At 55.8% G+C, this 26,338-nt stretch overlaps 1 protein-coding gene across 2 annotated transcripts in view; it reads right to left on the bottom strand.

The window, feature by feature from the left end:
• Nucleotides 1-26,338, bottom strand: part of C21H16orf95 (chromosome 21 C16orf95 homolog) — a 520,833-nt gene that overhangs the window by 200,683 nt on the left and 293,812 nt on the right. For both annotated transcript variants that reach the window (XR_015727990.1, XR_015727991.1), the window contains exon 11: nt 3,311-3,428. The gene's annotated coding sequence lies outside the window, so the exon portion shown is untranslated. The remainder of the gene's footprint in view (nt 1-3,310; nt 3,429-26,338) is intronic.

The raw sequence follows: 26,338 nt of genomic DNA, 5'->3' as shown, positions 1-26,338 counted from the left end.
TAGACAATTTACTGGACAGCAAGTCCAGCCCATCAGTCATCAACTATTGGAAGACTTTTCAGATGTTGTTTTTAAACCATCTTTTGAACCCCAGTAGACTTGAACTTCATGCAGGTAGTATCAGGAGGATGGGAGCTATGGACCACCCGGTAACCAGGGCAACGACTGTCATCCCGAAGTCTGCCCGCGGCTGTTGAGGCACGGTGCATGCGCTCCAAAGACCTGGGGGCCACATCACTTCAGCCTCTGACCGGCTGCGCCAACTCGGGGGGCCACTGGCGTCTTCAAGCTTTAGTAACTTCCTCTGTAAGAAGATGTCTTCCGGCCAGTGTGCCCAACATCCAGCTTGCTGGAGACCTTCCTCGCCCCACCCCCGGAAGCCCACGTCCCAGGAAAGCGCAGTCCCAGAGCAGCCACGTCACCGCCCTGCCAGCCCTGAATCCTATACCTCTCATTGACCAAGATCGCAATAAACACAAACGTGGAGTGGACGTGTCGGGGACGGCCACGTCATCCAAGAACCTCCCACAGGACTGTTCTCTCTGTTGGAAACCTTTGTTGAGCGCCTAGAGTTTCCAGGACAGCTGAGGCGAGGTGGAAAGACATCTTGAGCCTAAGTTCTCTGTGGGCTCTTTCTGTGCTTAAGGCTGGGTTTGTCTGCACACGTGTCTGTGGAGGGCTTTGTACGGAGCCAGCAGCAGAGACGAGGCAGCGGGCCACCCAGGGGAAGCTCCCTGCCCTCAAGGCTGACCCAGCCTGGGCACAGCGCCCACTGGCTTGAATTGCTGTCTACACTTCCCCGGTACCGTTTGTGGGAGATGGGAGAGGGGTCAATGTGAGTGACCTAAGGTCTCTGGGCGACTTGAGTTTTACGCGTGCACATGACTCCCTCAGCTCCAGTAAATGTAGGTTCTGACCCATGAGCCCTGAGACCCTGCCAGGCACTGGGTGACTGACCCTTGGCAGAGACTGGACCCCACGGACTCCTCTTTCTCCCGGTGACAAAGTACAGTCCCGGAAGGAGGGAACCAGATCGAGGAGCGGGCTGAGCGAGCGCACCTCCCATGGGCTCGTCCACCGGCGACTCTCTCCCGGCGTCGTGCTCGGCCCCCACCGCTCCCCGCTTCACTCGGTCTACGTTCCTGGGAACACTCACAATCTGCTGTTGGCTTATCAGTCAGTACAACTGCCCGGGTTGGAATCCAACCACACTCAGTTACGATGACCCCACCTTGCCCTACGCCTTCTCTGCCGGAGCCCACCGAGGCCACGAGCGGAAGTCCGCTTCCCCTGCTCCCACCGTCTCTGTACCCCATCCTCCCCACTGACTTGAGGACCATGTTTGTACGAGCTTGCTTCGCTCCCACTGTACAAGCATTAAAATAATCAGAGATAGAAACAAGGATATGCATGCTTTATGAACAAGAAAAATTAGAAGTAGCCTAAATGTCAAGAAAAGGGACTGACTGGGTCATTTAACGCATTACCTATTAGCTGACATAGACGCTACCGTTAGAAACCACACTTCGGCCTGCGAACAACGGCAAGTAATCACCGTAGAAGAGTAATTATAAGGACAAGGTTGCAAAACGACATAGAGAACACAATACTGATTCTGTAAAAAATAAAAAAATAAAAATAAATAAGTAAATATATATATTCCATAGAGGAAAGCTCAAGGAAATGGTCTCAACATCTTAACAGGTTGGCTCCTGGGCATGGAGTCGCGGTGCTTTCTCCTCTGATGTGTCCTTTGGTGGTTGCAGGGCTTAAAGTCAAGATTTCTGGGTTCAATTCCCAGCTCGGCCACCAGCCGTTCTGAGCCCGTGGGTGCCTCAGTTTCCCCTTTATAAAAGCAGAAGTGGTACTACACCTCCATCCTAGGGCTAGGGGGTGGATCTGGTAAGGTGCTGTGGCAGAACTGAGGGGCCTGGGGATTTGGGGGGAGACGGCCGCAGGGACTCACGGCCAGGATAAAGCTGGCCTGGCTGTGGCACGGCTCCTCCACTCCGCTCAGGTACACACATGTGCACGCCCACACACACTTCCCTCCACTCCAAACCCGACTGGACTCTGGTCCTATCCGAGAGCTCCCAGGCCACAGAAGGGCCTTTACTGCCCTCCGTGCTCGCTGTCCGCCCCACCCCACCCCGCTGAGGGAACAGGCGGAGAAGGAGCTACAGGTGAGGAAGCCCCTCCTCCATGAACCCAGAGGCTCCCAGCACCCTCATCCACTCCCTGTGTAGGTCCCCGGCTCGGGCAGCGTGCTAGGATATGGAAGGGCAGGGCTGGCCGCAGGTGAGATCGGGGAGGGCACCCCCACTCAGACTTTTATTCAATGAAGTCCCCTGTTGGGTCCCATCCCATCACATTATACCTGCCTTTATTCAAAAGGAAAAAACAAAACAAAACAGCACGCTTGATCCCGTTCTGGACAGGCACACACACCGTTTGGGATTTTCTAAATGACAGCACCTGTTAATTGTCTGGTTAGGTATGACCTATTAAACATTTACCGCCCATTTCCTGTACACGTCTGGCGAGGCCAGCAGGAAATTTAGAACAAATTAAGCAGCAGCTGCAGTCCGTCGTGCTTTAATGGCCCCGCCATGATTCTACGCAGCATTGTAAATACGAGGGGCAGATCTATTAGGGACAGGCGGGTTCCATCAAGAAAGCCTCCGCCTCCCCGTCCTCCTGCCAACCGGGCCCGTAAAGTTAAATTGGCCAGCACGCATCTCTCCCTCCCCGCCTCCCCCCACACCCGTCCATCTGAGGGGAGGCTTTCTCATGTCCACACCCCACTCACCCCTCCCCACCGTTCCCACACGATTTCACATGTGGTCCGAGAGGGGCACTTCCTGCCGTTATAAAAAGCAAAACCAAGACCCCAGCAAAAACAGGCTGTGCGCAGAACACCCAAGTTGACAGTGTGAGAGAGGCTAATCCACTCCATATGACAAACAGCAGTGGCCCAGGGGCAGGCTCAGGCCCGAGGAGAGCTCGCCGCAGCCCGCCCCCCACCCCCACTCCCTGCTCAAGTGGACCCTTCAGAACAGGAGAAAAATATTCTTAGGAGCACGCCCCCAACTTTAAACTGATTATGTTTGGGTTTAATAGCCTACCATGCATTGTTCTTTCTTCACTTTGAAAATAAACTCTAGGAAGCATTAATGCAAATACAATATAAACACGCTCGTTCCTACATTTTCGCATCTCCTGGGCGTGCTCTGGCTCTCTCCGAAGACCGTGGCTTAGCCTGATGTGAGAACCAGATGGATCTTGAAACGGGAAGCTGTGCAATTCTCACCGTGTAAGCAGACAGCTGTCCAGGTGATCTGAGGGAGGAGAGCCCCACACCGCGGTCCATAACTGCTTCTACTGCCTCGAAACACTGACACCGGCAAGGGCTTCTCTTTCCAGCTGCTCTGCAGAAAAATGCCAAATATTACCTCAGTTATTAAGGGAGGTGTGACCAGAGATTTAGATTTACAAGAACACATCCTGGGGTAGCCATACTTCAGTCAATATATTTGTATTTCTGGGGCTAACGTCAGATGCTGGATCCCTGACGAGAGCACTTCACTCATTCGGTCCCCGCTGCTAGCCAGCCAATGGGAAGACCCCTTTCCACAGCTGCTCCCCAAGGAAACTGGGCCTGCACAAGCTTATCAGTCGCCATATCCAAAATAGAACCCTTCTACTTCCTGTTTCCTACTTCCTGCTTCCTACTCCCCAGTTCTATAAACCATTCTCCTTGAGAGGTGCTAAAAATGGAAAGGACAAGATGAAAGAATTAGCCAGAAGATTTATACCAGCCCATAAAAGTCCCCTCAGTGTTCCAGAGACTAAATTGTCAGCTCTACTTTAATTGAACCTTTTACTGAGTGGTTAATCTGAATTTTGTCTATAATTCCATTAAAACCTACTAGGCCAACTATTTGTGGTTTGGTTGTTCTGGCTGACTTGACAAATTAGTATAGTAAATTTTGGGTGTCTTAAGTACTAAATTAGGTCATTTGTTTAATGAGCCAATCCACTGCCCAGAGTTTGACCCCAACCCACTAGGGTGAGTTCACATGGAGTTCCAAGGCAGAGCCCTCATTTGTCTTCTGCTTCCAGAGAAACTGCTCTAAAGTTAGGGCTGACCATGGAATTCCAACATTAACACTGATTTTTTTAGCGACGATTAGCAAAGTAAATTATTTTCTTCATTTTCCTTTCTATTCTCCTCTTCCAGTATTGTCACTGCCACAATCACCAACATCGCCATCACCCTCACCATTCCATCATCACCACCACCCTCATCATCACCACCGTCATCCTCATCATTCTCACCACCACCACCACCACCACCACCACCATCATTACCACCACCATCACCAGCATCACCCAACCCCACAAGGAGCACTTCCTATGTGTGTCAGCACACAAGTGCTCAGCGCTCTACTTGAGTACCCTACCCAACCCTCGCAATGAAGTAGCACCAACATCAGCCTTGTTTTCCAAATGAGAAAATAAATCTTAAAATTGCTCATTTTCCCAAAGCACATTCGGTCACTCATACTCACACGTCCATTCATTAACTCTTCCAACAAATATTTATTAAGCGTCTACTAGGTACCAGGCAGTGGGGATCCAGAGCTGATTAAACCATAGTTATCACTTCCAAGGGCTTCACCATTCAGTTGAATAGAGTCATGAATATTAATAAATGTAATGCAATTCTGTAATGTAATTACCATAATTCAGTAGACCAAAGCACACCCGGGGCACAAAGGAATAAGTAACCAACTTTGTCTCTAAAACATTGCCTGAATTATGTATATGAATTCCAGCCTTTTCAAAGATATCCATTCACTAACATAATATCCACCCAGAAGTTTGTGTGTGTGGACTTGCTGCCTTCGGACAATCAGGAACTCCCTTAGCTGGTTCTTCTGTGTGTATATAGTACAGAGGGATTGACATCCATAGCTCTGACTCAGAAGAATAACCACATTTCCTAACCGCACTGTGGATTAGCCACCACTCCTCTCTGGGAAGAAGGACTGTATGGCTGAGATAGAAAGCCGTGAGTGCCAGGAGGTCATGGACAGGGTCATTTTCCTTCCTGACCCGCGGTGTTAAACACAGAAAATGGGACACTGCAGGTTCTCAAGAGCTGTTGGTTGACTTGGTTAGCTTTGGTTTGATTGGGTTTTTTGAAAATCAGTTCTCTATGTAGGTTCTATGCAGTGACTCCATTAACCAGGGTGGGGCCACTTTTTTTCAGCCCAAATGGGATGACATGAGTTTGGTGTGGACTCTCCAATAATGACCACCTTCACTCAAGAATCAGTCTTACGTTTAGATATGCTCAGAACCTTAATCCAGCAAGAGAGAGAATAAAGGCATTCTTCTCTTGAATACCCCCATGCTTGAGAGCATTTCATTTCTTATCTGACTTGTTCTACACATTTAAGGACTGACCATTCCAAGACTGTCAAGCAGTCAATACACAACACACCCTTCTCAGCAGTGGTATTTGGTTTTGTTATTTTACAAAGGGCTCCCGAGACACCGAGCTGGGGGGAGGGACTTCTGGGGGGCAGTAGCCCAGTCCCCTTCTGACGGCTCTTGCTGCACACTCGTGTGACAACTGTGGTGTGAGTGTCCGCGTGACAGCATCCCGAGTCCACAAGCACCAGCTCCCACCCATAGCAGGTGGACATTCCTTTCTTCCACCCTTTATCTCAATATGCACCTACCAGAGGATTACAAGTTTAGGGAAAACAAGAACCCTTGGACAATCACCTCATGTACTCAGACTAGGATGTTAACAATGTCGATGATACTGTCCGTTTAAACTTTCTGTATTTGGTGCAAGTACACAAAACCTCAAATCAGACACACACTCATATATGGGAGGGCAGGGATTTACGCACATGCACACACAATGAAGTGGACCTTGGAAATGATACGTGAAGGTAGGGATGTCCTCATGAACCAACACGGGCCTCGAGGAGACACTAAGGTCGTCTAACTTACGATCCCACATCACCTTCCTGCCCCACCCCAGTCTCTACTGATATACCCCTTCTCTGAACTCCCTAGAGTGTGCCAGGCACCCCATAAAGGCTGTAGGTCAGTGGAGGGCGGGGCCTGTGCTTTTCTCTCCATTTTAATGGACGTTATGACCACACAGGGATGTGTGCAACCAGTAAGTGCACAGCCTAAGTATGGAGTATTTCCAGCCCCCGAAGGCTCTCTGTGCCTCCTCCAGTCAACATTTCCCACAGGTAGCCCCTGCCCTGACCCCTCACCACAGGCTGGTGTTGCCTATCTGTGAACTCCGTATGGAGGGAATCCCACAGTGCGTGCTCTTGCGATCTGTTCCCTTCACTCCTCATCAGCTTGTGAGACTCGTTCACGCTGCGAGCAGTGGTGTTCTGTTCTCTCATATTGCTGCGAATACGGTCTGTGGCAGGTGCACACTTCACCTCATTTATCCGATCTGTAACTGGCGCACATTCGGTATTTCCGGTTTGGTGTTATTGTTCAGAACCATTCTTGTCCTTCATATTCTCTGATGGAAGCATAGATTCATTTTTCTTGGGCATATAGGGTGGGTCATGGATAGGTGGGCCTTTAGCCTCAGAAGACAGAGCGACGCCATTTTCCAAAGTATAAATAATCGTGCTACGCACAGTCCCTGAGCCCCACGGTTTAGAGCCAGTGTCCTCTTTCTCTTTAATGGCTCTTTAATGCCTATTTGTCAACATTTGTCGAGCATTCCCCGTGACCTCTCTGTGAAACCGTCCCTCCTTCTGCCAGTGTCACCTGAAATGAGCAGAGCCTATTGGCTCAAAGCCCTGGCCTGGTCATGTGGTTTCCTTCATGGCTGTGTGATGTTCCTTCAACAGATGCCCCACTTCTCCAAACGCTTCCTCCAGTAAGTGACAGCAGTGATCCCACTGTCTGCCCTATCCAGCCGATCGCATTCTTTTGAGGATAAAGTGTGGAAATGCCTATAAAGTGCCTGCTCCACGGTAAATGCTGACAACAAGTTAGCCAGGGTTACCATCGTTGCTGCAGGACGCCGCTGACGAAGGTGGTGGGCAACTTAATGGCTCTCCCGCGTGTGGGTGTGGGCACCCCGCGACTGTCTACCATCCTCCGGAATTCCCGGTGGTGGGCTTTGCTGAGATTCTTATTGTTGCTAATGGTTTGCTTATTCCTATCCAGCGGTGTGGGGTGAAACTCTTTGCTCCTCGGTGCCTGGTAGGAGCGCTTGTGAGGACATCACTCCCAGGAGCTCTGGTGTCCTAGCAAAGCCAGAGAGGAGGACTGGAGGAGCACCATAAGTGGGCCCACCTCCCCAGCACCAGTAGCTCACTCTTTCTCCAGATTCAAAGGGCCGGGCTGCGTGCTACACAGCAGGATGTCCTCCTTCTGGCCCTTCCCTTTGCTCCTGGTCTCAGCAGGGGAAGCCCCCTCTCCCGCACTTCTTCCCCCCGCCCTGCGGACTACAGCTCCGTCCTCCACGCTCAGCTCTGCCCTGGTGCCCTGTGCCACGCAGCCTGTTAGGTTTCGATTAGGCCAGGGAAACACCACAGGAAATGAGTCAAGGAAGGGAAGGCTGTGATTTTTTTAAATTTCGAATACCAGAATTATTATTATTTTTTTTTAATGGCAGCGTCCCAGCAGTGCCAGGTCAGGGAGGAATGCAAAAAATGTGCAACTCGAAACATCTGAGGAGCAGCTGGATCCTCCAATTGTTTCTAATAAAAACCCATTGGAAGCCCTCAGTTGTCCCCTGGGAGGACGAGGGGCATCTGCTGTGGGAGGCGGACACTGGGATCCCATCCAAGGTCAGGGCAGGAAGTGGTCAGGTTCCGACTGCCACGGCTAGCCCTTCCTTGGGCTCCTCAAACCTCCGTCTGCTGGCCTGGCTGCATGGGAGCTGCAAGGACCTGGACCCGTCCCTGACCTTGCTGACCCCCAGACTCCAGAGGGGGGGTCATGACCATTTAGTGAGCCTCAGTTTCCTCTTTTGCAGAAAGCATGATTTGAACTGAATATAGGGTCATCTCAACCCTCGCAGCCTCCATTGCCATCGGAATTGCCTGCCAGTGGAGGCGGTGGGAATGCAGCTGATGGCTGGCCGGTCAGGGTCCCGCCAGAGAAACAGAATCAGCAGGACAGGGATAGTAAGAGATCAATTTCAAGGGTTGGCTAGTGATGGCAGGGCCGGACCTCTCGGGCGCGGGCTGGAGCCGCCGTGCACATGCGGGACTTCCTCTCCGGGGAAGCCTCAGCTCTGCTCTCGGGGCTTCCGGCTGAACGAGCCAGGGCTGCACAGACAATCTAGAACCGTCCCCTTGCTAAAAGTCACCTGATCACGGACTGCCATCCCATTCGTGCAGCACACTGTCCCCGCGGCACAGAGAGCATGTCATTGCAGAGCAGCAAGCTGACACATGGTGCCTGCTGAGGCGTGGCTCGAACCTGGGCAGTCTGGCTCCAGAGTCCACACTGGCACTTTCTTCTTCTTCTTCTTTCTTCTTCTTTCCCCTTCCTCTTCTTCTTATAAAACCAATAGCATTTATTTTTAGAACAGCTGTAGGCTTACAGAAAATCCCAACAAGTTCTGAGTCCCCGCCTGTCCCTCTCTGTCCCTTATGCACAGTCTCTGTGACCGACAGCTGCATTTGTCACAGCTGATGAACCCACGCTGATACATTATCATCACTCGAAGTCCTAGTTCCCCTCGGGCTTCACTCTTGGCGGTGGACACCTTCCGGGCAAGACAAGTGTGTAATGCCGTGTAGCCACAGAATGGTCTCACCGCCCTAGACACCCTCCGTGCTTCTGCCTTCTCCAGAACGTCACAGAGTTGGCATCATGACCTAGGCGGCCTCTCAGACCCAACTCTGTCGCTCAGCGATACGTGCGTAAGCCTCCTCCGTGTCTTCTCCCGGCGGGATAGCTCTTCTCCTCTGAACGACATTGTGCTGTCTGGGCGTGCTGGTTTCTTTTTCCACTCACCCACTGAAGGACGTCTTGGTTGCTTCCAAGTTTTGGCAATTATAAACAAAGCTGCTGTAAACATCTGTGTGCAAATTTCTGTGTGGACATGAGTTTTCAACTCCTTTGGGTAAATTCCAAGGAGCACGACTGTCAGATCGTATGGTGAGTACGTTCAGCTTTGTAAGAAGCCACTAAACTGTCTTCCCAAGTGGCCGCACCATCTTGCCCTCCCACAGTCACACTATAAATAACGTCTCTCCTGTGACATGCATAGAGTATACAGGCGGAGCTCAATGCAGGTGGGTTTCCCTGCGCGCTGTTCCTGTCCTGGGGGATGGGGCGGTGTGGGTGAGTCAGCCCCACCCCCTCCCCGTGCGGGGGGATGGTAAGTAGCGCTCCACAAACACGGAGTCCAGCGCCTCTCCGGTAGCCATCCCACTCCACCCTCTCTCAATTTTAGCTCAGGTCACGGTCAGTTCAGTTATTTGAACGTCTGTAGGAATCCACGTCCTGCTGGTCTCCCGGTGGGGAGTCCGGAGGGGGCACTGAGGATGCAATTATGCTGGTCTGGCCTGCGCCAGTGTTTCTTATTTCTCATTTGCAAATAAAAATACTCAGCCCATCCAAGGCCGAAAAACTGCCATCTGCCCAGCTGGCCGCGTGCTGCAGCCGTGGTGTAAGGCGGCCGTGGCAGGGACACGGGAGCACCCGCAAATCCCAGGGTGGGAGGCAGCCACGTCCAGGGAAGGCCTGCACCTGCCGCTGGGCCTCAGCGCTTTCGGACCCGGGAGTCATTTTCCAGGGGTTGCGGCCGAGGAGAGCCATAGTGACAGTGGCCTGGCTGTCCTCTGGTGAACGTCTATGGAGCGCTTACTGCACGCCTCGCTGAGCACATTGCCGGCTCTCGTGACCCCCCCCCCCAGGCTGCCCTGCGACACAGATGCTACCAGCACGTCCCCACTTCACAGACATGAAACCTGAGGCTCACAGCGGATATGCAACCTGGCTGAGACCACGCAACTGCGCACTGCACAACATGGGGCAGGCCCAGCTTCCTTGACGCCAGGGCACACAACACACCGCAGTCCGTGAACACTACTGAGTGCCTACTGCATACCACGCACATCCATTCTCCTGTGAGACCTAACCTCGGCGAGGCGGATGTCGTCACCCCCCTGTGTAGACACCATGAATGAGGCCAGGGCACTGCAGTGGGATCCGGTTAAGAGCAAGCCCGACTCTCCCACTTGGGAACCTGAGTTTGGCCTCTGTTGGGTTCCCACCCCAGCCCTTACTGGACCATCTGCATGATGCTGGCAAATCAGTGGCTTGACTGTCCCACCCGCAAGACTAAAACCACGAAGTGCCTTCTTCACAGGCTTCCGGAAACCCCCAGCCCTGGCCCAGGCACAGAGAACATAAGCTGCCGTCACTATGACCTCCTCCCCCTATTCTGGTCACAGTGGGAAGAGGCAGGTGGCAGCCTCCGGCCAGAACCCTTCTCAATGGGGAGGAGGGGAGCCGCCCTCTGTACCCACTCGTGAGAAGCCCCTTTCCAGCTCCTGTTCTGAATGGCAAACATCTCTCGGCTTCCCAACCCCAGAGTCAGGTCCTGCCGGGAATGTGGAGCTCATCGAGCAGACAGAGACCCGGAGCCGTCACAGAGCCCCCATGAAAGCCACCCAGAGCTCTCTGGCCAGCGCAGAGCCCAGTGGGATGTGCTGGACGGGGCCGAAGTCACAGCACATCTGAGAGCGTCCAGCTTCCTGATGGGTTCCACCCCACGTGAATATGGCTTCCCTTTTTAACTAGATCATTAAGAAGCTTGGGCCAGGCTGCCGGCCACGGCCCAGAGTCCCTCCCCGCCCGCCCGAGCGGCACTGCCCGGCAGCCTCCAGGAGGCACCGACCTCCTTTTTTAAGAGGTCCCAAATGGTCCCCAGTCGTGTCTTTCTTCCATGAGACACAGGCAATTTGGGTGTCATGGGGGCCTTTGTAGAGATGTCAATGGATTATTTCACGAGAAGGAAACCCCCTCTTTACACCCCGACGTGGCTTCTGCTACAGAGATGAAAGAGATGGGGAGGCAGGCCTGAGAACAGATAATTCATGGGACTGTCAGAGCGTGATCTGAACGTCATTCACACCAGGCCGCGCTGGGAAGGGGGCTGCGGAGCCCGGGGGGCTCGCTCCAGGGGAATGCAGGCCCAGCTCTCACGTGCTGAAGTGATAATCCAGCCCACGGGGCCTGGACAAAGCTGGACGTTTTGTCCTCACTGTCAGAACGCCACAAGCCCAGGAGCAGATGGAGTGGTGTTGGCGGTCATCAAAGGCCCCTGGCCCACCAGGGACAAGCAAGTTAACAGAAGGGATTGGCGCCATGCACGTCATAAAAGCCTCACAGGCCTGTCATGTTCCGATAAATCCTGATTCTGTAACGGAATAGCACTGTGGTTCCCAGCCTTGGGTTTCACAGGTGAGCCGTGGACTGATGGATGGTTTGGGAGCTGGGGGGCGGGGGGGGGGGGGGAGGACAGAGGAAACCTTACACGCCACTCCTACCCTGTCTGCGGCTCTCCAGCGCCAGGCAGGAAATCCAGCCTGCAAGAGGATATATGGGGCATTTGTAACCTCTCCCGGATCCTCGCTGGAATGCAACCAGGCTCCGACCCCGGATCTTGGCCCTCACAGCGGGTAAACCAGAGGAGCTTAATAAACGCTGGCGGGTGTCCTGTTTTGGTGAGGCTCCTGGGCTCGACCGCCAGGTAAACAGAGGGCTAAGGAGGGCGGGTCCCTGTCCTGCCCACGCGGGCTGCACCGGCCCCCCGAGGAAGCGCTCCTTTCTAGAATCCATCTGCCCAGAGCGGGCAGCTCGGGGTCATCAGTCCACCTGGAAGAGCTCCCTGTCCCGTGTCACACCATGGTGCCATCTTGCCGGCAAGACCCTTGTGAGGCGTCCACTCTACACGCTTCCAAATAAAGCACGAGACAGAAGGCTGGGGTCTCGTGGAGGCGGCGGGTGACGTGAGGGTGACGTGGAGCCCCGGCCTCCACACGCGGGCGAGGGGCCTCGGCCGGCGGAGGGACGGTTTTGTGTGACTTCCACGCGGGAGCTGTACCTCCCACTTTGCCTCCCACTCAAGCAGACGTTTTGGAATGTGAGGGAGTGAACGTGACTTATTTACACAACCACCCTGAGCCCCTCCCTGAGCTGGGGGGTAAAAGCCAGTGCTTTCTGAGCAGTGACTGTCTCACGGTGGTGACCCAAAGCCTCCAGGGCCCAGAACGCCATGGGTGCAGCTGATGGGGTCTCCTGGGGGGGTGCGCATAGGTCTCCTCAACCAGCCCCGGCGGACCCCGTCCACCCTCGCCACCAACAGATACACCCCATCTCCAGGGCTGCTCTGCCCCTTGGCCCTCGGCGCTCTCGACGCTCAAAGACAAGATGTGAAAACCAGGGCGCCAACACCCCTCTGCCCCATGCACAGCCAGCCAGTAGGAAGCACAAGACTGTGGGCCTCACACTGGCGGCCAAGCCCGTCAGGATCTCCCCGCTCTGCTCAGACAAGATGCTGGAGAGGCTTGCGGCCCAGGCGCTGTCATGCTCTGTAGCCAGGCCAGCCTCTCCCTTTGCGGTTCCCCTGGGTCACCTGTCTGGGAGCTGGGAACAGAGGAACACGGGGGTGTGTCTGGCTTCAAGGGGACTGTGCACAGCCAGGGTGGGGCACCCAACCAGCCTCCCCCACTAAGCTCCAGTGTCCTCGTGCCTGCTCTGCCCTCACCCCACAGGTCCTCGTGGGCTTCACGTTGAGTTCCTCAATGTTCCAAAAAGGACCGTGTTCTCCTACCTCCTCTTCTTGGCAGACTAGTTTCCCCTCCTGAAGCCCCTGCCCCTCGTCCTCACTTGGACCCCAATTCCTCCAACTTACGCCTGCTGTTCTGACTCAGTGCACGCCGTACAGCCGGGGCTCCCTTTCCCCCCTGCCTGCTGCCCCACCAGGGTCCCCAGTGCGATCTGCCCGCATTCTGCATCCCCCCCCACACACACTGGGCCGTAAGCTCCCTGAGGGCTACAGACCCGTTGGTAATCCCAAGGTCCAAAGTGCCCCCCATACCCCCCAGCAGTTCCAACCAGAACAGCAGTAAGCACGGCCCCCGGGCTGAGACAAGGAGTGCACTGAGGCACCTTGGAGGCCGTGAGGGCTCTGGATCAGGACAAGGAATCACAGGGGGCCATTAACGGAAGGTACGCCAGAGACCGGAAGCAGAGCAGAACGTGCTTGGGGCGTTGGGAATGGGCGCTTTGGGGGTAGCAGCTAAAGGGTATAAGGGGTCTTCCCAGGGGTGACAAAGCATTCTGGAATTTATTGGGATGAATATTCTAAAAACCACTGGATTGGACATTTTAAATGGGTGAACTGCGTGGCATGTGAACCGTCCCTCGGTACGGATGCTACAGAAAGAATGACTGAAGAACGGAATCCCACAGCCCATCGCCGGCGGGCTGGATGCGGACCAGCGCCGTGCTGGCCTGGAGCTGGCCTATGTTTAGCGCCCTAACTGTGCTGCTTGCTGACGCGGGGCCTTATCCCTCCAGCCTCCTGGACCACCTTTTCCTCGTGTAGAAAGGGGTGATGAGCTGGACGTCCCTTGAAGGACACCGAGACACATAAATACAAGGTAATGAAAGAAAAGTACTTGGCACGCAACCGGCTCACTGTAAATCCTCCGCAGACGGAACCCAAACCAACACGAAGAAAGTGACTCTTGCTGTCTGTGCCCTGCATGAAGCCAGCTGCACCAAACGTCCCAGCTAATTCAGCCCTTGCTTCTCCACGGTGCCGAGCGGTTCCGTCAGCACCTGAGTCTGCAGACAGGAGTGGGCTTCCTCCCTGGGGGCGGGGGGCAGCCCACCGCCCTGTCCTCAAGGCAGCTCTGAGGCCTCTCCAAGATAAGCGTCCCCTTTTCGCCCACGCCCTAATCTGTGGCGAGATTTCTGGTTTGCAGGCCGCAGCTCCCGGCTGTCAGGAGCGAGTGCCGTCACAAGATTAATGACGGAGAAGGAAATGTAATAATGCGCGGCCAGCCCGCCAAACTGCATAAATCTCTCTGGAGACGCACAGGGGACGGATTCCTCCCTCACTGGGCCTTGAGAAAGGGCATCCTCCAGGTTAAACGGAGTCTGGGAAACAACGCGGGCCTTAAATCACAGCTCACCTGCACACACGGGAGCCCAAGCTGCGCAGGGCCCGGTGGCCAAGGAAGATCACCGCCCGGGGGCTGGGGGGGAGGTAACAAGGGGAAAGCCAGTAGGGCCAGTGGATGAAGACCCCAGCATGGGCTTGGGTTCAAATCCCGGCCTGCCTCTCACAAGCTCTGAGACGCTGGGCGGGTTTCTGATTCTCTTGGCTTCAATATCTTGTAAAATGGCACTCTTGTGGGTATTGGCCGCGTGGCCTCGGGAGGGCTGCTCTTATGGCCGTGCACTGGCTCTGCCTGTCCCTTCAGCCGTACACTCTCAGGAGAGAGGAATGATCCGTCCCATTTTACAGATGTGTAAACTGAGACCCAGAGCAGGGCCGCACTCATCCAAAGTCCCACCATGAGGAACGTCCAGGCCTCGAAGCACTGCCTTCTGGGGGCCTGAATTTAGCAATTCAAAATCCTTCAGTCCCTCCCTGTGGCTCTTTCCATTTTGACCCCGGGGCCTCCCACAAGGCTCACAGGCTGCCATTTGTTACCACGGCCTCTGGACCCTCAGCGGCGAGAACAAACGTCCCCCTCCCACCCTCCCATGGTCCCCACAGCACGTCACATGCAAGTGGCCTCAGATCTTCTCCGACGGGGGACTGTCCTCCTTTGTTGCTCTTCCTGTCCATCCCTCCTGCCACTGCCCCGCTTGGCTGGAATCGTGAACCCCCCTTTCGGCCCTGCCCGGGGTCTGCGTGGTATATGGGCAGCTCGGAGGTCAGTAACCCGAGCTGGACACCCACTGCTGCTGAGAAGGGGGGACCCCTTAATGGTTCTAGCAGATGCCGCAGGGAGGGAGGGGCCGCAGCAGCCCCCAACTGCCCACCCGGAGATAACCCCTGACCCCTGCCGCTCTCAACGGGCCAGTCAAAAAGTCCAAGCACTGGGGAGGCCAATAAATCCTTGGGCGTCAGCCTCCCAGGATTCCGGCCTCCTGCCTTGGGAAGGTGTCTAACCTTCTTGAAAGAACTCTTTTGCTAACCTCGCAGGAAGCTGTTCGGGCACTGCTGGGACTGCGGACAGTTGGGGCCCGGGCACATGTTCCAGAACCGCGGTGCTGCAGAAAGCATCCGGGGGCGTGTGTCCCGGCACCACGCTGAGCAAGGCCACCGGGTGCGGGTGCCACAGAGGGGGCTGACTGGGGGGGACGCCAAGCATCTCTTGCTGCCACAGCCATGCCCTCTGCTCGCCTCCAGGACACCTGGGAGTGGAGGTCCCTGGCACAAAGGGGGTCGTTTATTATTCACGAGAACACCCAAATAGAGAACAGGACGGATGGAAGACCATCTATTCGTATGACTAAAATTCCAGGCACAGAACGGCGTCGCCCCGTCACCCTTTCCCACAGGCACCTGTCCGGGGTGCGAAATCTGGAGAGCACATAGGCTTCTGTAACGCCCGTGAGCACAGACTACACGTGTAAGTTCAAACAGGGAAGCCACTGCAGGGCGGACCCTGCCCACACGAAAGGAACACGTTATACATACCTACATACCGCTTTGAGCCTCGGGGGTTTTCATTCATCTGTTTTGGGGCTCCTTCCACGTTGTCACGTAAAGAGCCCTTCCTCCTTCTTCATGGCTGCATACTATTTCCTGGGATGCCCCCTACTGACGGGGCCTTAAGGGCAAATGTCACTTTTCCGTGGGCTCCCACATTAGGCGGCATCTGCGCCGCGGCCATCTGGGACTCCCAGTCATGTGTGGCCCCGCCCCTCCTTGCCCCTGCTCTCGATCTCTGCGCTGCCTTTTCTGGGGTCCAGCTCTGGCCTGAGGCTCTGTCGGTGGCTGGGTGGCTGTCAAGGTCCTTCTGCATCTTGCCAAGCACTCCCCTTGGTGACCTGACCCCTCTCACACCGGCATAGCTTCTCTCGTATCTCGGATGGGAACACAGGGGGGGCCGGGTCATCCTCAGTGAAGTGAGCGTAGACCATGGGGCATTCAGATCTGCCAGAGGGCACTGCACGCAGAGGAACAGGAGGGGCTTGAGGGAGGACGGTGGGGGTGGGGGGGCAGCCTGGCCCTCTGCTTATCAGCCGTGTACCTGGGCCTCCTCCAACCACGGCCACCTGTCCACCGGCAGCCAGGAAGTCATGGAGGCCGTCGAGGGTGGCACACCCCCAGCGGGAGGCAGAGCCCCTGGCCAGCCGCCCCGTAGCTCTGAAGTCAGCCCCGCCTGGGTCCGCACCCTGGGCCCCCTTCCTCCGAGCGAGGTGACGCTGGGCAGATTCCTTCCCTCTCCGAGCCTCGGTTTGGGGATGATGCTAACAGTACCTGCCCCTCCAGCCCACGGGCTTGTTTGGACGAGTCAGTGAGATTGAGCGGCACCTGTCCAGACGCCCCACCGCATGGCAAGTGCACAAGACACGGATGCTGTCGTGTGTGGGGCCGGTGCCGCAGTGGTGGCTGCTCTTCTGCACGGAGGCCGCCACACACCACAGCGCGACCATGCGCGCCCGACGCACGGCGTGTGCGCAGCTGCTGGGGATTACCACTTCATCATTCCCTCCAGGTGCTCCCGCCTGCTTCCTCTCCTCCTCCTCGCCTGTGTCCCCGCACATGGGAACACACACGATGCCGTTGCTGGGGGAGAGCTGCCTGGAGGCAGGGGATTGAACCAAATGACCTTTTGACCTCCCTCCCACCCCGAGCCGTGGGATTCGGGATCACCCGGCAAGCGTGTGGGCCAATGAAATTAGCTCCTCTTTCCGGAAACACGAGGTTATTCAGCGTTCTGCAGCTCCCAGGGGCTCTCTTAGATAAGACTTGCCTCAGGCTTTTCCCCACGGCTTGTGGAAGTCTCTGGGTCTGTTTGACATCAGCTGTGTCCTCCCGGTCCCACCAGTGACCTTCCACTGACCTTTGGAGACTGGCGAGGGAAAACGTCATCTTTCCCCTAACCCACTGAACTCTCAGAAATGACGAAGTGACAGAGGCCAGTGTGGCCTTTCCAGAAAGCCCTCGGGCCCCGCCAGCACCGTGGCTCAGAGAGAGCACCCACGCCCCGCCGTGGCGGGGGCCGAGGCAGCGCCTCGCCCTGGAAACGGCTGAGATCTTCCTGAGAGGCTCTCCCCTGCGAGGCCCGGAAGAGCGAGCAGGAAGGCAGGGGGGTGGCCGATAGGCCACCTAAAGGAAGAGGAGGAAATGGCCAGCGGAGTCTAGACGCGTTATCTTGCCCCCTGTGCGGGCACCAGCCCCACGCTCATCCATCGTCCCTGGGACCGACTTCCTGCCTCAGGATTTACGCCAATGACTTCACCCTCTTGCTATCTCGACTGTCCCGCTGCTGCCCGCTCGGGGCTCTCAGGAATTAGGGGCCAGATAACAAGTCTAGACAGCTCAGAAGTTTTAAATGGATTGTTCTCCAGGGGGAGGAGGATGGCTAGCAATGAGCTCTCGGCCCGAACGCCGACTCCCTGGAGCGCGTTCAGATGCTGAACTTGTGTGGAGAGGGTGAGGCGTTTGCTCTCCCCCGTGCGGCCCCAGCACCCCGAGGCTGAAAACGGGCACTCACGCACCGTCAGGGGCCCACGCCCCACCTCCTCGCTGCCCGGCTCAGGTGCGGCCCCTGGGGCTGCCTCAGCGAAGCCAGAAGTGTGCCCTACTGTGTGCAAAACCATGGGCAGCGGTGAGCGGGCAGCAAATAGGAGTCCAAGCAGCACAGCTCCAGCTTCCCTCCACGTGGTCACTGCACGGAGGCACTAGTTCCAACACCAAGCGTCTCACGGGAAAGTCTCTTGGGTGCCCCTGCTTTGCAGGTGGGCTGGTCACACACACGTTCCCCTGCCCGTGGGGCTGAGCCCTCCTGAGTCCGGCTGTCCCACAGGTAACGTGGCAGCCCCCTTTGCCTCCTTCTTCCACCCGGTTACGGGCTGAACTGTGGACGTCCTCACTCCCAGGGCCGCAGAATGTGACCTTATTTGGAAGTAGGACCCTTGAAGATGTAATTAGTTAAGATGAAGTCATACTGGCATGGGCCTCCAATCTAACATGACTGTGTCCTTATAAAAAGGGGAAATGTGGACATAAGCACGCACACAGGAAGAACAGTGAAGAGGAGGGCGGGCGTGGGGTGATGTGTCCACCAGCCAAGGAGCGTCGAAGATGCCAGCACACCACCGAGAGCCGGGGGAGAAGCATGGGACACAGTCTTCCCCACGGCCCCAGGAGGGACCAGCCTTGCCGGCACCCCGACCTTGGACTTCCGGCCACAGACTGGGGGAGAGTGCGTCCCCGTGATGACCCCCGCTTTGGTGAACTTTGTTATGGCAGAACAGCCTCGCTGCACAGCCCTCCTTCCCGAAGGAACGCCCGAGCCCCTCAGAGAGGAGGCCTCCCCTAAACTGTAACGAGACCCCTCAGTGCTCTTCAGCTGAGTCTCGGACTGTCGGCAACACGGGGCTTCAGTGGAATCTTCCCGGTCACAAAGCCGTGGAGCCGGCAGCTACCGCTGGGAGGTGGGCAGTGGCCTCATGAAGATGTGGGGACGTTTCTTCCCAGCTCGATGGCTGGCGTGCTGCTGTCGGTGTCCCGCCTACACCCCTCGGCAGGCATCTCTGGAACACAGATTCACCCGCAAGCACCCACAGTCCGTTATCCAGAACTTTCTCTGCTATGAGCAAGGGCTCTGCCAGCTCGCAGCGCGGCCGGCCAGGAATGCCAGGCGTCACTGTCCTTGCGAGTGGCCCTCCACCGGTGACAGGAGAGCAGGCAGGCAGTGGGCCCCGGTGAAAACCTATGGGGGTGATCCACGCAGTCCCCCCAAGTCCGCAGACGGAGGGAGCCCTGTTGCCCACACTGGTCACCCTGAACTGGTTCCTTCTCTTCCCTGTCTGCCTCACCCCCACCACCGCCCCCTGCCCCCCGCCTCCTGAGGTCACTTCCCAAATGGACCCCTTGCACTCACACCTGAAGCCGGTCTGCACGGGGTCCAGACTGAGACACTGGCAGACCACAGCGCTCAGTACAGAGAAACCAGGAGGACATATATCCAGGCGGCATGCTGGCTGGATAACTGTGCACGCTGGGTTCTCTGAGTCTCTCAACAGGACATCTGCACCCACACTAAAACCGGAGTGATGGGTGTCGCGGCAGAAACTACTACATTACCCAGCCTGCTTCTTAGGTGAGAATATTGATTGTAACTAGATGTGGGATGGTCCTGCCCAAGGACTCACCATCTCAGAATCCACCCTTACTAAAGACGCAAGGTCCCAAGTAGATAGGACTCTGCGTCTCTATTCTGCCCGGTGCGGTGGAAGGGAACGTGATGTCCAGCTCCAGAACACGTTGCACGTCCCCTTCCCTCCATCCTGCCGTCTCAATGCAGATGTGATGAAGGGAGCATGTCCAGATCTCCCCGCCTTCCTCCTCCTCCTCCCCTCCTCCTCCTCGTCTCTTCTTCCTCCTCCCCTCCTTTTCCTCCTCCTCATCTCAGACTGAAGAAGGGTGTGGTTGAAAAACGCTGCAGTCTACTATTGATTTTTCTCCATCAAAGCCAACTTGAAGCTTGTGACCCTAGCAACTTTTCATCCATTTTAGAGAGCCAAAGACAGCCTTCATTTGCATTAATCCAAAAATAATAAAGTGAGAGAAACTGTTTTAAAATTTTGGGAAAGAATATGGGTGAATCCCAGAACTGGAGAGTCCAGGAAAGACGAGGATGTGAGAAGCAGCCTATCCTGATAAAACTGGAAAGCACGCCCCTCCAACAGGTGAGGGGTGACCTGACACATGGCGTGGGGGTCACTGGAAGGCCCGCTTGCCTGAACCCACAGGAGCCCCATTTGGAGGAATTTCCTAAAACGACAATGAGCAGGAACAATGGGTGAGTCAGGTCTTTAACTGCCAGAAACGATCTGGATTTTCATAGCGATGTTGAAGTGTTTAGAAAGTCTGTGTTACATAAAGATAAACGCATGAGGGCCAGAGGCTGAGGAGCAGCCAACAACAGCTAGGAATGCGCGCTCCGCACCGTCTCCCGTGGCGGGCTACAGCATGTTTCTGAGGCATGGAATGGGACCGGTTTGTATCGAAGACACCGCCCCCCCAGCCCCCCCCTTGTTGGCTGCACAATGGCCAGGTCAGCAGCTGTGTCTCGTCTCAGCAGATCTGTGTGTGTCACCAGGATTGGAGGGAGGAGCTTGGGACTCCTGGAAATGACTGTGCTGGCACATCTCTGCTCCTAGGGACAAAAGCACGTGCTTAGGGTCAGACCTGGCCAGAACTCTCCTTGACACTCGCTAGCTGTGCGCACTTAGGCCAGACGTTTGGCCTCTCTGAGCTGCACTTGACACACCTCTTACATGAATTCAGTATTGGGTTCTGTGAAGATTGAAGGAAGTAAATGTAAGTATGGGCTAATGACCTCATCGGTTTGGGCAGCTCTGACAAAATATCACAGACCAGGGCTTAGAAACAACAGATGTTTATCCCTTACACTTCTGGAAGCTGGAGGTCTGAGATCAGGGCGCCAGCAGGATGGGGTGAGGATACTTTTCCAGTCTCAGACTTCTTGCTGGGTCCTCACATGGAGGAAGGGGTGAAGGAGCTTGCTGAGATGTCCTTTAAAGGGCGCTAATTCCACTTACGGGACCCTACCCTTATGACCTAGTCACCTCCCAAAGGTCCCGGTTCCTAATACCATCATCTTGGGCATCAGAATTTCAACACGTGAATTTCAGCTGGAAGACCACAGCAGGTAATATCTGGTGTGTGCACTGGGTATGGTATGAGTGTGGTATGAAGTGTGGTGTGAATGTGGTATGATGTGTGGTATGAGGGGTGGTGGAATATGTGCTGAATGTGGAGTGAGTGTGGTGTGAGGTATGGTGTGAGTGTGGTGTGAGTGTGGTGTGAGATACAGCGTGAGTGTGGTGTGAGTGTGGTATGAGGGGTGATGTGAGTGTGGCGTGTGGTACGGTGTAAGTGGTGTGAGTGTGGTGTGTGGTGTCCAGTCGAGGTGGTGGAAACACCCGCCTGGACAGGAAGCCAGGGGCACGGGATGAGTGGCCATGGTTGCAAGGATGGCGAGGTGAAAACATTCACAGGACAAGTAGAAAAGCAGGTGCAGGAGGAACCACCCCAACTCGGGCTAGAGGGAAGAAGGGAAGAGGGAAAAGGAGAGAGTGCTCGCCGTCCCCTAGCATTCTCATGTAGACAGAACTGACACGGAGAGTGGCCGCGAGCAGTGGTGGGCACACAGAGGTGTCCACCAGCACCTGTCGTCAGGGGGGTGCCAGCCAGGGCACCCTGCGGCACCACCTCACATCCTGCAGGTTGGCGCAGGGAACGTCACCATGCCAGGCGTTACAAGGACGTGGAGCACCAGGTCTCTGAGCCCAGCGCAGACGCGAGCGCCACGGGCGCAACCACCTGGAGAGCTGTGGGCAGGATCTCTTAAAGCACCACAGCGTGTGCACCCTGTACCCAGCAATCCCGCTCGGGGCGGATGCCCACTGAAAACGGGTGCCTGTTTCACCGGAGAACCCCTCCGAGGACCCTGAGAGCAGCACCACTCATGACCAAACCTAGAGGCAGCCCAGGCCCTACAGCAGCGACCACACAATCAAGTACGGTCTGCCCACGTGGCAGACCCAGGGACACACCAAGGACACAAGGCACGGCTCCCCGTGGCGGTGGCGGCAGGTGGGGCCTTGCGTGGGACGGGGACTAGAAGAAGCAGGGCACCGAGGGTCCGTCTTTGACTCCATTCCTGAACATTCTATAGAGTCCAAGGCAGGCACAACATGTCCACATCAGAGATGGGGTGTGTGCAAGTGGTCTTGGGGCAGCGACGGGGAGGGGCTGGAGGATCCAGGGGTCCCGTTCTGTCCCTCTGCCCGGGTGCTGGGCGCTGGCAACACAGTGTCCGCACTGTGTCCCGACTCCTCAGCCTGTACCCTTAGGATGTGCGCACCCTTCAGACTGCATCTCACGCTTCGATAAAAAGAGTACTTCAAAAAAAGTTTAACAGCCCTCATGACAGGTATGCACTCATCTGGCATTATTTTCTAGATACTCGGTTTATTTCATGATTTAAAGAACTGGACACAAGATGTTTATCGACAGACGTGCAAGAATTCGAGCGGCTTGTCGGAAGCGTTTTAGGGAACTAGTCCTCATGCCCTCACCAACCCCTTCCTGCTCGCCCCTGCCGCCAACGGGGAGGAAGCCGGCCCAGGCCGCTAGCCGGCGAGTGGGGTCAGGAGTGGGCCAGCCTGTCTACCCCACTGCCCTCACGCAGAGCTCTGAGCTCCGCATCAGAATGCACAGGCAAGGGGTTGGCTCCCGGCCGCGGTCACGCGGGTTCTCCAGGGAAGGAGCAAACAAGAAGGTGGCAGCTGCCGGCCCAAGCACCCCCCGCCCCACATGCACTGGGAAAGGCAGAGAAAGCTCAGTGCGGCCCGTGCTGGGGGGCGCAGGGAGTCTGAGTTACAATTTCGGGACTTCGGGGAGTCCGATGGTCATCGCAGACTGATTCATTCTGGGTCACAGCTTATCAGAGGCTGTGCTTCAAGCAAGGGGAGTAAGGAAGTGGGCGGTTTCTGCCGGGGTCTAGGAGCAAAGACAGGAAACGGGAGAGTTTCTCAGAGCAGCCGAAACGCAGGGAGGGGGCTGCAGGCTCTGTGCTGGGCCCACCCCGCTCTCCAGCCACATGGCCACATGGCCACACGGCCACCGGAGTGGCAAGTCAGCAAACGGATGACTGCGGCTCCACACGCACCACAGGGCCTTTGAAGATGAAAAGCTTGACAGGAGCAGCCACCGGCCAGGTCACCCCCCCGAAGGGCATGCCCCGGGACTGCAGGCCCGGCGGGGTCCCGCACCATACATTCACACTCAGGGGCAGAGACTCGTGAGTTCGGGGAGGGCTGCCGACAACCATGCTCTCAGCAAGTCCCAGGAACCCCCATGACTTTAACAGCTGTATCGAGCGGTCACGCACCCACCAGACGGTTCGCCCATGTAACGTGCGCAGGACAGGAGGGGTTTAGCGCACTGTCCTCGCCGACTTGTGCCACCATCACCACAGTCCATCTGAGGATGTTTTCATTGCCTCCAGAAGAAACCCAGCACTCCTCGGCCACCACCCACCCTGCCCCCACCTCCCACAGCCCCGGCAACCATGAATCTACTTCTTGTCCAGGAATCATAGGATATGTGGCCTTTGGGGTCCGGCTTCCTCCACTTGGTGTCATGTCCTCAAGGTTCACTCATGCTGTGGCCTGTGTCAGAACTTCATTCCCTTTTATGGTTGAACCACATTCCATTGTGTGGACACACATTTTATTCATCTTTTGTGGATTTTGCTTTGAAACCGGTGCTGTGCTCTCATTACGGTCTCCTACGCTAGCTTGGAGGTGAGGTGTTGTCCTGTGTTTCAGATATCCTTGGGCGCTTTCAGAAAGGGGTCAGGGAGGCAGGCATGCTGCCCAAGAACATTCCAGAAGTTGATGTGTCTGAGCATTAGTGAGCATGTACACGTATGTTGGCACTGGTGGTACTTTCCACATGTAGGACCTCAGTTGCCAACAAAGTTATGAAGTGGACAGAGCTGCTGTCCCCATGGCTCACTGTACAAAGCACAAGGAGGGTCTCCTGCCCGAGGACACTGGAGTGGCTGGCATCCTCCACTTCCACGGACCCCCGATGGCTCCCCTTGTGAGTGCCGGAGGCTGTCCTTCCCCTGGGTCACAGATGTCTGGCCATTTTCTCACTAACAGTTTCCCAGAAGCAGAAGACAGACTCCCGGTTCAGAAGGACCCGGACCGAGCTCGTTTCCATTTCATGGCACGCCTTTCCGGACACTGACCCTTGACCCTTTCTGAAAGCACCCAGGGGCATCGCAGACTCCAAAGTGGCCTCCAAACCCCGGCTCCATCTGGAGAGACGCTGTGCGGATGTGGGAGGCTCTGATTTCACCAAATTCCCGACACAGGTCCGTGTTCCGGGAGAAGCCTCGTTGCACCGGGTGTGGGCAGGCAAGATCCTAGTCACTGGCTGGACACGTTTGGTTCCTTATCACTGGTGCCTTCAAAGCAAGCATATTTGGGAGCCAGATATTTTTCATAAATAATGGGGGTCAAAAGCTGATAAAAATCAATGCATCTGAAACAACGTGCCGTTCCTGGTGTGGGGCTCCAGCGGATATCTTGTGGCCCGGCGGGTCCCTTTGAAATGTTCACAACAACAGAAAGGCTTGTTTTTCCATCCAAAGCAAATGGAAGTACTCGCAGGAGGCAAAAGCAAATACTGTCTGGGGGCTGAAGTGTTTCTGGCAGCCCAAGTGCGCGGAGGGGACCCAGGAGATTCACGGCTGTGGCCATCTGCTGGAAGAGGGGTCCCCGTGGAACATGGTGGGGTGCAAGGTTGTCTGGGGAAGAAAAGCTGGTAAGAAAGAACTCAGGGCGTGAAGAGAGTAGTTTGTGGAGCCAGGGGAACCCAGGTTCGATTCCGGGGGTCACCACTCGTCTACATCCTTTCCCTCTGGGAGCCTCAGTTTACCTATCAGCCAAACAGGATAATAACAGCTATTTTTTTTATAGGGTTGTTGGGAGGAAAACATTTTCACGCACGTGGTCAAGTCTTCCCTCAGTGCCAGTTCTCCCCATTGTCAGAAACCAGTGAGCTGTAAGTCCTTCTGCAGTGGCTCACTTTTAATCTGTACATAAGACCCAGCATCCTTCCACCTCCTGTGTCTTCTTGTTGGTTGTGCCATTTTCAGGACCAGTAGTGAAAACAGGATCCCTTCCAAGCCCCTTCAACCTTGTGGCTGGCTCTCTCTGCTCCAACTAGATTACAAGGCTCCCAGGGGCAGGGGCCACACCTGGCACATCTTCTGTGCCCACCATGGATTTTCATTAAATAATAACAGCTAATGGTCATGGCACCTTGATGAGCGGTCACGGGTGACAACACCTACCACATAATAGCTCATGTAATCCCCACAACAACTCCATGTTGGGAGCAACACTGTCATCATCCCCACTTGCAGATGGGGACCGAGGCTCAGAACGGCCAGGGGCATTGGCACCAGCCAAGGCAGCCTGCCCCTCTGGATCCACTCATGGTTTGAGCATCAGTGAGGAAGTAAAGTGAGGGGTGGAAAGCAGGGGGTGAAGCAGCCACCACAGGGAAGACAGCTAGAGAGTCCCAGGGTCAGCAGTTGGGTGATATCTGGAGCAGGCATGTTTGGAAGAAGCCAGGAGGGAAATATAAACCAACAGAGTGGGAATGTAACATGGGGCTGCCGATGGAAAACAGCCTGATGGTCCCTCAAAACCTTAAACATGGAATTAGCACGTGACCCAGCAATCCCACTCCCAGGAGTGGACCCACGAGAACTGAGAGCAGGTGTTCACGGACCCACGCACACATGCTCACAGCTGCACTATTCACACAGCCAGAGAGGGGGAAACCACCCAAATGTCCATCAGCGGATGAAAGGATAAACGCACACATGGTCCATCCGTGGGATGGAATCTTACGTGGCCACAGGAAGGAATGAGGTTCTCATCATGCTACAGCGTGGATGCACTGGACAACATCACGCCGAGCGAGCGACAGAGCCCGACACCGGAGATCACGTCCTGCACGACTCCACAGGTACGGACTGTCCAGAACAGGTAAAGCCCCAGAGATGGAGAGCAGGCAGGAGGAAGTTGAGTCACCAGGTGGGAGACGGTGGCACCTGGGTGCAGGTGGCCGCAGAAGAGATGGGACCCATGGTGGTCCCTGGAAAGCGATCACCCAGGGAAAGTATTCTGCTGTGTCCCAGCTGCTGTGAGGACCTTACTCTCCCTTCAGAGAGCGAGGGCGGGAAAGGCGGGCGATCTCCACCATGGCCGCTCAGTGGGATCGCTGGCCTGACGTGGGCACGACACTAGCAGATGGTGTGGTGGGGACAGCCAGAGGCAGGAGAAGCCCACATTCCAGCCAGGTCTCATGCTTCAGGGCTGGAAACGGGACTCTTCCCTCAAACCAAGGAATTCAAGGGCCCAGGGAAAATGTCAGTGCCTGCGGAGATGCGGCGAGAGTGTGGTGCGGGCCTTTCTGGAAATTCTTTCTAATCTGCCT

The sequence above is a fragment of the Ursus americanus genome, chromosome 21, assembly GCF_024610735.1.
Source record: "Ursus americanus isolate L20-20 chromosome 21, mUrsAme1.1.p, whole genome shotgun sequence".
Lineage (NCBI taxonomy): Eukaryota > Metazoa > Chordata > Mammalia > Carnivora > Ursidae > Ursus > Ursus americanus.
This window is presented reverse-complemented; position numbering and strand designations above follow the sequence as displayed.